The sequence below is a fragment of the Pinus tabuliformis genome, chromosome 5_1, assembly GCF_031772625.1.
Source record: "Pinus tabuliformis cultivar Carrire ecotype Pingquan chromosome 5_1, CPIR1, whole genome shotgun sequence".
NCBI lineage: Eukaryota > Viridiplantae > Streptophyta > Pinopsida > Pinales > Pinaceae > Pinus > Pinus tabuliformis.
In genome coordinates, this window is record NC_142305.1 from 729725644 (window position 1) to 729738300 (window position 12657).

The window sequence follows — 12657 nt, forward strand, 5'->3', positions numbered from 1 at the left end:
CTCTGATTTGTGTATATCACTATGAATATTCTATAATATTTTGTGAAGCTTAAATCCCTCTCATCCACCTAATAATTATTGATAATAAAATTAAAATTATACACTCTATCCTTGTAAAAATAGTTCTTCTAAGCTGATTATGTAAAATAAAAATAAAACCCTATTTGTATTAAAATATATTTAATATTAAAAACCCGAAATCCATGATTTAACTTAGAAAATTGTTGAAAACTAACTAGAAATAAGTATTACTAATAAACCTAACCGAGCTAACATATACATTTCGATAATATAGCATACACTACATTTAGTTTAGGATGGTTACAGATTTATTAAAAAAAATTAAAATGAAAGTTGACTAGTAGCTAACATATCCATAACATTAAATTTAGATGATCAAGTCAATTCCAAAAATATTATTGACTCTTAAAGCATAAGGTACCTAAAAAATCTTCATTCTTGAGACACTATATGTTTTCACAGTTATTTATATTTGGATAACTTTTTCAGATGAAACTGTGTAGATGATTTTATATATTGTTTTGGGTGGACTCTCCACCCATTATCAAGGATGAGAATTTGAGTGATCACAAACGAGCACTGTAGATTCATTTATAAAAGAAATATTTAGAATTAGCCGTTAAATGATAATAGTAAAATAATAATAAAACTAATCGTTAAAGAATAAATTATTAGCAATAATATTAAGATAATAAAATAGTTGTTACAAATGAATAAGTCAAATAAAGTAGAAGAACAAGGGAAAGATAATTATAGGGGATTATTAGGAATATGTTAGGATTAACTAATTAGATGTTTGAAGCCAAAACAAGATAATTAAAAATTAAAGAGAAATTAAAAATAAATATTTTTATTATTAAAAGAAATGGTTAAGCCTCATTTTCACCTAAATAATTAGTTAATTAAGTAGCGGGTAGAGAATTAAGAGGAAAATGAGGATAATAAATAATTAATTAAATAAGTAAGGGGTAGAGAATTAAGAGGAAAATGAGGATAATAAAAGGATTAAATTAATAGTAAGAGTCAAGTCAAGAGATTTCAACGAATTGATGCAAATTAAAAGGAAATTGAAGTTAATACAAATAATAATAATAAAGAGGACAAGAGAAATTTAGATAGTCTTAAATAATAAGTGAGAAAATATAAATAGTCAAATAACCAAAGCTTAAAAATTTTGATGGTTGATAAGCGAAGTAAAAGAAATAAATATAAAAATTGAAAATGAAAGGTTAAAGTATTTATTATTGAATTAAAAATGAAAATGGTTAAATAATAAAATAAATAATTGAAGGAAAGGGAATCAAGCAGGGAGGGAAAGGAGAGATAAAGAAAGGAGAAGAGAAGAAAAAGGTAAAGAGATAAGGAAAAAGAAGGGGGGGAGAGCGATAACTAATGAGTTAAATTGTGGATAACTAGACGCCAAAAATAACTTAATTTATAGTCATCTTCTTGATTAAAGTTTCTAAGGTGCTTCTCTATTTCAAGAGCCTCCCTAATGATTCTCGAGTTGTAAAAAGGAATAGAGGCAAGAATTTTGGTTTGATTAAAACATACAAGATGCTTTGAATTAAAAGAGTGCTTAGCTATGACAGACTTCGAAAGTCAAAGATGATTGGTGTTAGCAATACGCTATTTAATTCAAGCTTTGAAGGAATGCCTAGTCTGGCCAATGTATGATTGTCCACATGAATAAAGGATTTGGTAAAACCCCTAATTCAACATGGAATCAAACTTATCCTTGGATGACCAGAAGACCATTTTCAAACCTCATAAGACTTTGAAGAAGTTGTTTCGGTAAGCCAAGGATAAGTCTGACCCCATGTTGAATTCAGGGGTTTACCAAATCCCCTGATCACGTGGAAAGTCATACATTGGCCCGACTGGGCGTTCCTTGAAAGCTCGAATTAAAGAACATATTGCTGGCATCTTGTCTGTTTTAATCAAACCAAAATTCTTGCCTCTATTCCTTTTTACAACTCGAGAATCATCATAGAGGCTCTTGAAAGTTGAAATAGAGAAGCACCGTGGAAACTTTAATTGAGAAGATGGCTATAAATTAAGTCATTATTGGCATCCAGTTATTCACCATTTAACTCATTAGTTATCACTCGCTGCCCCTTCTTTTTCCTTACCATTTTCATTTTTAATCCAATAATAAATACTTTAACCTTTCATTTTCAATTTTTATATTTATTTCCTTTACCCTACTTATCAACCATCAAAATTTTTTAAGCTTTGGTTATTTGACTATTTATATTTTTTCACTTGTTATTTAATGCTATCTAAATTTCCCCAGTTCTCTTTATTATTATTATTATTATTATTATTTGTATTAACTTCAATTTCCTTTTAATTTGCATCAATTTAATTAATCAATTCGATGAAATCTCTTGACTTGACTCTTACTATTAATTTAATCTCTTTATTATCCTCATTTTCCTCTTAATTTTCTACCCCTACATACATAATTAATTAATTATTTATTATCCTCATTTTCTTCTTACTTCTCTACCCCTACTTCATTAATAAATTATTTAGGTAAATATGGGGCTTAACCATTTCTTTTAATAATAAAATTGTTTATTTGTAATTCCCTTTTAATTTTTCATTATCTTGTTTTGGCTTTCAACATCTAATTAGTTAATCCTAACATATTCTTAATAATCCCCTATAATTATTTTCCACTTGATCCTCTATTTTATTTGACTTATTCATTTGTAACAACTATTTTTATTATCTTAATATTATTCATAATATAGATAGATGTCTTTCGGATTAATCACATTTTTAGGATTTTGTCCATCCTCAGGACAAGGTGAAGAATCAATCAATATTAAGGAATAAATAGTATGGATGCATCATTGGCCAGAATTAGCGGTTGAAAATTAACCATTAGTAAATTAGTTAATAAGGTAAGTAAAATATTTTCTAAAAATTAGAGCTAAGGAGTTATCTATTAAAATAATATATATTTAGTTAAAAACTAGCTATTAAGAATAAATAAATATTAAAATAAAATATTTTATACCAATATTTTAATAATTAATTATTTAATAAGGTAAGTAAAATATTATTTAGAAATTGAGGTAAGGAGTTATCTATTAAAATATTATATATTTATTTAAAAACTAGCTGTTAGGAATAAATATAAAATATTTTAATCCAATATTTTAATAATTAATTAATAAGGTAAGTAAAATATTATTTAAAATCCCAGGTAAGCAGTTATCTATTAAAATATTATATATTTATTTAAAAATTAGCTGTCATAAAATATTTTATTCTAATATTTTAATAATTAATTAATAAAGTAAGTAAAATATTATTTAAAGTCCAAGGTAAGGAGTTATATATTAAAATATTATATATTTAGGAGTAAATAAGATGTTTTAATAACTAATTATGTAGCTAGAGATTCGATTTATAATATTATTAGGGACTAATTTATTCCGAATAAATAAAATATGTCTATGTTTAATTGTATAGAACTAGAGTTATAGGTTAAGAAATGGTTTTAGAAATAATTTATCATAATATATAAAATGAAAAAAGAGGTTACTTATTATTATTTAAATATAAAGAGGTTATTAGGCATATACATATATCATATTAACTGACTTAATAATAATAATATTGCGAAAAATAAATAGTAGAGAAAGACTCAACTTATATATATATTTAAAAAGATGAAAGTTAAGAGGGGAACAAAATAACTAATATCTAGAGGGTTACAAAAATATGTATAATATAAAAATGAGGAAGCAAGAAAAATGATTACTAAGTGAAACAAACAGAGTTAAATCTCTCACAATCAAGTATGGATCACAGAAGTCTAAACTCTTTAATAAAATAATAGTAAAAATAAAAAACCTCAAAATAAGAGAAGAATCTTTGGCGAAAATCACATAGAGATAATTTTGTCGAGGCTTTTCGAACCAACCAATGTGGTTCATCGTCAGGACGAGTTGAATGAGCAGATCTTGCTATGCATTATAAATAGATCGGGTAGAATATCCAGGTAACGGCTAGAATAATGACAGCTCGATTTGACCGGGAAACTGCTAGTTAGACCAAAATATATATATATTTTTTTTCCAAATTAGTTAATTCGGTTATTAATTTTCTTATTAAAATAAACGTAAATTGACAATTTTATAAATATATATTAAAATAAGTGAGCTAATATACTATTATCATAAAATAATCGAGTAATTAAAAATAGATAATAGTTAACTATATTTTAAATAAATATAAGTTAATTATATTTTAAATAAAATATCAGATAAAGGGAGATTTAAACCTTAAAATAAATTAATTATAAATGTTTCATATTCATAGTCAAAGAGTATCCTGATAAAAATATTTACTTAATAGTTTATTAAGGGTAAAAATTAGTATATTAGTTTAAAAAAAATAAAAATAAATAAATAAATAAATAGAATAAAAAAATAAAATAAAATAAAATAAAATATTAATTTTAATTTAAGAATCTAAGAGCTTGAAAAAAATAAAATAAATAAATAAATATATTAATTATAATCTTTTTTTTTTGTAAGGCTGGGGCGGGACTTTCCGATTTACATGTCCATTATGTACCCCGGGCAGGGTAGCCTAAGATTTGAACCCAAGACTTCCGGTTCGGTGAGACTTCATTTCCACGGCCCTTGCCACTTGAGCTACCCCATGTGGACAAATATATTAATTATAATCTTGAGAAAAATAAAATAAACAAATAAATAAACAAATAACAATAAATAAATAAATAAATAAATAAAAATAAAAATAAAAAATAAAAAATAAAAAATAAAATAAAAATAAAAAATAAATAAATAAAAAATAAATAAATAAAAATATTAATTTTAATTTAAGAATCAAGGAGGTTAAAAAATAAAAAATAAAAAATAAAATGAATAAATAAATAAAAATATTAATTTATCGTTTTCTCCCTTGAGTGTTTTTTTTTCTTTTTTTTCCAAGCTCTTTGATTCTTATTATTATTATTTTTATTTATTTATTCATTTTATTTATTTATTTATTTATTTTTTAACCTCTTTGATTTTTAAATTAAAATTAAAATTTTTATTTATTTAATTTTTAATTTATTTATTTTTTTCAAGATTATAATTAATATTTTTATTTATTTATTTTTTCAAGCTCTTTGATTCTTAAATTAAAATTAAAATTTTATTTTAATTTTTTATTCTATTTATTATTATTTTTTTAAACTAATATACTACTTTTTGCCCTTAATAAACTATTAAGTAAATATTTTTATCAAGATACTCTTTGACTATGAATATGAAACTTATTTATTTATTTATATATATTTTAAAATAGAATTAACTATCTATAGAATATTCTATTTTTAACTTATACAACTAACTAATATTTATATAACCTCGTTGATTTATAATTAATTTATTTTAAGATTTAAATCTCCCTTTATCTGATATTTTATTTAAAATATAATTAACTTATATTTATTTAAAATATGGTTAACTATTATCTATTTTTATTTTATGATTATAGTATATTAGCTCACTTATTTTAATATATATTTATAAAATTGTCAATTTAAGTTTATTTTAATAAAAAAAATAATAACCGAGGTCAAATCGAGCTGTCATTATTCTAGCTGTTACCTGGATATTCTGCCCGATCTATTTATAATGCATAGCAAGATCTGCTCATTCAACTTGTCCTGACGATGAACCACACTGGTTGGTTCGAAACGCGTCGACAAAATTATCTCTATGTGATTTTCGTCGAAGATTCTTCTCTTAATTGATATGGATCACAGAAGCCTAAATTCAATAACCTAAAAATAAGTTAGATATAGAAAGTAAAAAGGAGAAGAAAGGGAGGTAGAATCAAGAAGTGAAAGCCAAAATCCAGCTCGCTCTTAATTTCCAACCATCATCTCTATTAAGATTTCTGGATGGCTCTCAATCTCAATCACTTCCCTAAGCTTCCTATGGTGGAAGTGATTAACGTTAGCAAAGATTTTGGATTCTTCAATGCAGACATAGAACCACGGATAGGATTACCCATATCCTTAAGAAGATTAATGCCTCTTCTTCGTTCAAGCCTCTCAATACTGTTAAAAATTCTCTTGGACCTCTTAAAGACCCTATTGACCCTAAGGACACGAAGGTTTTCTACCTTGTTCCTTGCTCATGTGGTATTTCCTATATTGGAGAAATAGGTAGGTCTATTAAACAAGGAAATCGATCCTGCTCATCATTCCTAGCCTAGCATGCAAAGAAAATGAAGCACCATGTATGCATTGAAGAATCCAAAGTCATTGCTAGGGTTGATCACTTCCACCATATGAAGCTTAGGGAAGCGATTGAGATTGAGAGGCGTGTCACAAATCTTAATAGGGATGATGGTTGGAAATTAAGTAAAAGTTAGATTTCGGCTCTCACTTCTTGATTCTACCTCCCTTCATCTCCTTTTTACTTTTTATTTCTAACTTATTTTTGGGTTTTTTTATTTTTACTATTATTTTCTTCTTTAACTCCGTTGGTTTTATTTAGTAATCATTTTTCTTGCTTCCTCCTTTTTATATTATACATATTTTTGTAACCCTCTAGATATTAGTTATTTTGCTCCCCTCTTGACCTTCATATTTCTGAATATATATAAAAGTTGAGTCTTTCTTTACTATTCATTTTTCGTAATATTATTATTATTACGTTAGTTAATATAACTGATATATGTATATGCCTAATAACCTCTTTATATTTAAATAATAACAAGTAACCACTTTTTTCATTTTATATATTATGATAAATTATTTCTAGAACCATTTCTCAACCTATAACTCTAGTTCTATATAATTAAACATAGGTATATTTTATTTATTTGGAATAAGTTAGCCCCTAATAATATTTTAAGAATTGGTAGTATCTATTATCTCTCACTACATAATTAGTTATTAAAACATTATAATAAAATATTTTATTTACTCCGAAATATATATTAATTTAATAGATAACTCCTTACCTCGGACTTTAAATAATATTTTACTTACCTTATTAATTAATTATTAAAATATTGGAATAAAATATTTTATAACAGCTAGTTTTTATATAAATATATAATATTTTAATAGATAACTCCTTACCTCCGATTTTAAATAATATTTTACTTACCTTATTAATTAATTATAAAAATATTGGATTAAAATATTTTATATTCATTCCTAACAACTAGTTTTTAAATAAATATATAATATTTTAATAGATAACTCCTTACCTCGTATTTCTAAATAATATTTTACTTACCTTATTAAATAATTAATTATTAAAATATTGGTATAAAATATTTTATATTTATATTTATTTATTCCTAACAGTTAGTTTTTAACTAAATATATATTATTTTAATAGATAACTCCTTACCTCTAATTTTAAATAATATTTTACTTACCTTATTAACTAATTTACCAACGACTAATTTTCAACAGCTAATTCTGGGCAATGATGCATCCATGCTATTTATTCCTTAAGATTGATTGATTCTTCACCTTGTTCTGAGGATGGACCACATTAGTTGGTTTGAAACGTCGACCAAATCCTAATAATGTGATTAATCTGAAAGACATCTATCTACATTATGGATCACAAAAGTCTTAGATCTAACCTTATTCCTAATAATTTATTTGTTGGGTTGTGTTATATTCTTTTCACGACTAGCCCACATAGTTAACCGAGGGGTTAGAGGGGGCGGAGCCCCTCTTTCGTTGTGCCGATTGAGTAGCGGGGGGGTCATAGGGGGTTTGAGGGGTGTAAGTAACCCCACTCTATGGGGTCCGGGGCAGCGCCTCGGAAAATTTGGTTTTGGAACCTATGTTAGGTTGGGCGGACCCACCTATGGTTTTGCGCATGATTTTCACACATGTTTTTGGACGCGATGGTTTTTGGTCCATGGTTTTGGACGCGATGGTTTTCAGTCTATGGTATTGGATGCTTCGGCATGTATAAATATGTATTGTAACATTGAAAGGAAAATAATGAAAAATCAAGCTGGTAGTCCCAATTTTGAGATCCAGGGGAAAATCTCTGTGTATATGTGTTTTATGTGTTATGTTCTCGCATTGTTTATTTTATGTGTTTTAGAATTCGTATGCAGGTAATTTCTGTACGGGGTTAAAAATTACATTTGGTATCAGAGCTGTTTTGGCTTCAAGGGGATGCCTTTGTTGCTGAGGGGTTTCGCTCGGGCTTGTGGTAGACCCTATTCAGTGGGAGATCTACGAGATCGATTTTGGTGGTGAAAGAAGATGGTGAATAGTAGAAAGATAGAGATCGAGAAATTTAATGGTCAGAGTTTTGAGTTGTGGAAACTAAAGATGGAGGATCTGTTAGTGGATAAAGATCAGTAGATCACAGTAGATCTAGGTACTAAACCAACGAGAGTGTCTGATGAAGAATGGAAGAAGTTGGATTGGAAGGCAAAAAGCATAATACGATTGTGTGTCTCAGATTCAGTATTGCTGAATGTATCAAGGGAAGCTACGACGAAGGCTTTGTGGGACAAGTTAGGGATTTTGTACCAATCTAAGTCTTTGGTGAATAAATTGTTCTTGTGGAAAAAGCTGTATAACCTGAGGATGAAAGATGGAGACTCGGTGACAGAGCATCTGAACGCATTTAATACTGTGGTAAGTCAGTTAGCATTTGTTGATATTAAAATTTCAGATGAAGATAAGTGCATCAGTTTGTTGTGTTCTCTACCAGATTCGTGGGATAGTCTGGTTATCGCAATAGGTAGCAATGCAACTGCCTTGCAGTTTGATGAAATAGTCTCATTCTTGCTGACGGAGGAGATGAGACGGAAAAATATGGAGAGTCAGAATGGTGATGCCTTGTCTGTACGAGGAAAGTTCCAAAATAGAAACAAAAATAAATCATCGAGTGGGAGATCTAAATCTCCAGGAAAACCTGTAAAGGTGGTGTGCTGGAAATGCGGAAAGGAAGGGCACTACAAAAGGGACTGTAAATCTAAAGCTCCTGATAAAGGAAAGAGATTTGATGATGCTCCTTCTGCAGAGGCGAAAACCACCTCAGCTGAAGGTAGGGATGTGTACTTTACTTCTTCAAGTACACATGTAGATAATGAGGCATGGTTGATTGACTCAAGTGCATCCTTTCACTTCACTCCCCATAGAGAGTGGTTTTGCGAGTATGAGAAATACGATGGTGGTGATGTCTTCTTAGGGGATGATAGGAAGGCTAGAATCGTTGGTCGCGGAAAAGTAAAGTTGAAGTTGTAAGGTGGAAGGGTTAGAACACTTCTAGGTGTTCTGCATATTCCTGCATTGGCTAGAAATCTGATTTTTGTAAGCAAGTTGGATGATGCAGGTGTAAAAATAGTGTTCGAGAAGGACACCTACAAGATGGTTCAGGGAGCACTAGTATTGATGTGGGGAGTTCGGATTGGAACTCTATACAAGCTGCAAGGTAGCACGGTTGTTGATGGGTGCAACAATTCTGTTGTTCCTGAAAGTGGAGCAGAAAACCTAGTGGTCTCTGGAGAGAAGACCATGATGTGGCATCAAAGGCTTGGACATATTGGAGAGAAGGGCCTTCGAATACTTCATGGTAAATGTTATCATCCCAAGAAACTCCCCTAGGTTGTATCTCAGAGATGCTCGGGAACATTACAAACTCAACAAAATGTTGGAAATGGATGAATGGAAGGCATGATGCTTGTTCAAGCCAGATAACCACTTCTACTATGCTTAACAACAGACATGGGTGAACACCCCCACACTACAAGGATTTATACCACCAATTACTCACAGTTTGAGGATTAGGTGAACATGGAAAATACTGACCACACCAGCAGATGCACAAGACCATGTGATGGTTGACTGCAACCAGTAAAGAGGTCTGCAAATCTATTTCCTAATGCATAGACATGATGATAGCTCTTTGGCACTAAGTAAACAGAAACCTGCATAACACATTCAATGATACATACTAGACTTCAACACAGAGGTGGGATGACAGCCCCTCTAATGCTAAATATCAAGAGCACATGAATAAATGCATAACAGGCACAACCTAGAGCAGAGTAGAAATGGAAAGTGAGCAATTAACAGCAAAAGAAGCTTGTATTAGCTGAAAATTAAGACTAGATGCTGCAAGTATCAAAGTAGTTACAGTCTCCAGAAGTTGAACCTTACATCAAAACAACAACCATCAACCCTCATCACATCTGTGTTCTGGGTATATATAGAGTTTGTTTACAAAAATGCTCTGCTATTCTACACGTGGAGGGGTCATAATGGACCACCAACCACTTTAACTATCTAATATGGGTCCCTGCTACAATCTGCGTGCTTTAATGAACAAAATTGATCTTTTTTGCTGTTCTGCGGTCCTTTTTTTAGCAAGTGGAGTGTAATATGGAAGAAATTCCATAATTGATAAGTACGTTTAACCGCTCGAGGCATGTCCTTCTTGTTCTTCGGCCATAATGCTCTTGAATGCAGTTGTTGAAGAGTAACTGTGCCGGGTACAGGTAGCTGGCCGCCTTCATCCTTCGGGAGCACAAAATGGTTATGGACGTGGATAGTCGGGAAGGATGGAGAAGGAAAAACAGCCGTCAGATCGCACAGATGAACGACGGACAACGCTTGGCGAGGAGTACCGGGAGGCGAGGTGGAAGAAAATTGTGAGCCGTTGGATCCAGTGCATGGACGGCAGAGATCTCTTGGTGGGAGGAATCGGGCGGAAACGAGAGGTGGACAGTTGTGGGCCGTCGGATCTCAGGCAGACAGATCTGACGGTGATCGGGTGGAAAAGATGCACGGGAGATAGCGAGCGGGGAGGGCGGTTTTGGCGGTGAGCGGTATTCCCCGCACCGCTTTTGGTGGGTGAGCGGTAAAGGTGCAACGGCCAGCGATCATAGTCATTGCGCGACACGTGGCGGATGTGACGGGAGGAAAACCATCGTGATCATGAGTTAACGCGCGAGAAGTTTGTGATAGTGGGAGGAGCGAATGCCGTCCGATTCCGCGACAGATGATTGGACGACAGGAAAACCAACGGGCAAGTTATGAGCGGCGGGAACCGTCGGATTGGGGTGTGGCAACCAATGGCTGGGATTACGACGGAGGGTTTATGAAGGCGCGCGAGTATATGAGTGCAGGATATATGTGGCTTTAACTTTAGCACTTGGGGCTTGAGAGTGAGGGCACTTTACTATGATCTTTTAAACCAAGAAGCATGAGAAATGAAGATCAGAGGAGGGCAAGGGAGATAGAAGAGGGGGGAAAGGTAGCCACCATAAATATTTCTCTGAGCATGACCGTGGACCTATCTTGCCTTCAGCCTTTGAGGATCAATGTTATAGCAGAGCTAACACTGGCTCCTTCTGGGGATGAGATCCTCCCTGTGAGGTCTCAAGAACCTGCAGATCAATGCCTTTCTGATGAAAAACAACTTAAAATACCTAGTGTTCCATTGGGCATGGAGTCTGACTGAACCTACACTAAGACTGATAAAATCAAATATTTACAATTTTAAGACCAAAAGACCTTAAATCACATAAATTTTCAGAAACACCCATTAACTGGGCCATCAAAAACTGCCTCTCCTCCCATACTTTTCAGTATGAAGGTGTTGTTCCCTTGAATATGAGAAATGATAAAAGGCCCTGTCCAGAAAGCATCAAACTTCCCATGATTGCATTTCTTTTCCTTTAGTGCATCCCACTTCAGAACCAAATATCCAACCTGAAAATTATCTGCTTTTGTCCCTTTGTCAAAGGCTTCCTTGATATTTTTCTGATGTGCTACAGCCTTTTCAACCAGCTGTTCTCGGATTTGATGTACCTCTACCAAATCAGTGATCCTTTTTGCTATGTCTTCTTCCTCATTACATTCATCTTGCAGGAACTTTGCCACAGGGAGAGTTAGCTGAATTGGGAACATAGCCTTAGTGCCATATACCTGCCTGAATGGAGAATTCCCTGTGGATTTCTTAATGGTCACTTTGTCAGCCCACAGTGCATACTTGAGCTTAGAATCCCAATTCTTTTTATTGTCTTCCAACAGCTTTTTAATTATTCTTATCAGGCTTTTGTTGGAAGACTCTGCTAGGCCATTGCCTTGAGGATAATATGAGGTGGAATGAACCAGTTTAATACCCATTGAATCACACATTTCCACCAATTCTTTTGCCCTGAAGGCTGCTGCATTATCTGTGACTAATTTATGTGGACAACCAAATCTAGTAAAGATATTTTCTGTCAAAAACTTCATGACCACATTATGATCAACCTTTCTGGTAGGGATTGCTTCAATCCACTTAGTGAAATAATCAGTGGCTACTAATATCCATCTGTGTTGGCCACTGGAATGTGGATTGATCTCTCCAATGAAATCCAAGCCCCACCGCTGAAAAGGTCCTTTTGCATGTATTGGTTTTAAGGGCAGGGACTTCAACTGTTGTTTCCCTTCAAATCTTTGGCACCTGTCACAAGATTTAACAAATGAAAAGACATTAGAAAACAAGGTGGGCCAATAATACCCAGCTCTGAGGATCTTATGGGCAGTGGTTTTCCAATAATGGTGTCCTCCACACATGCTGGAATGAAACTGCTGCATAACCTCCATTGATT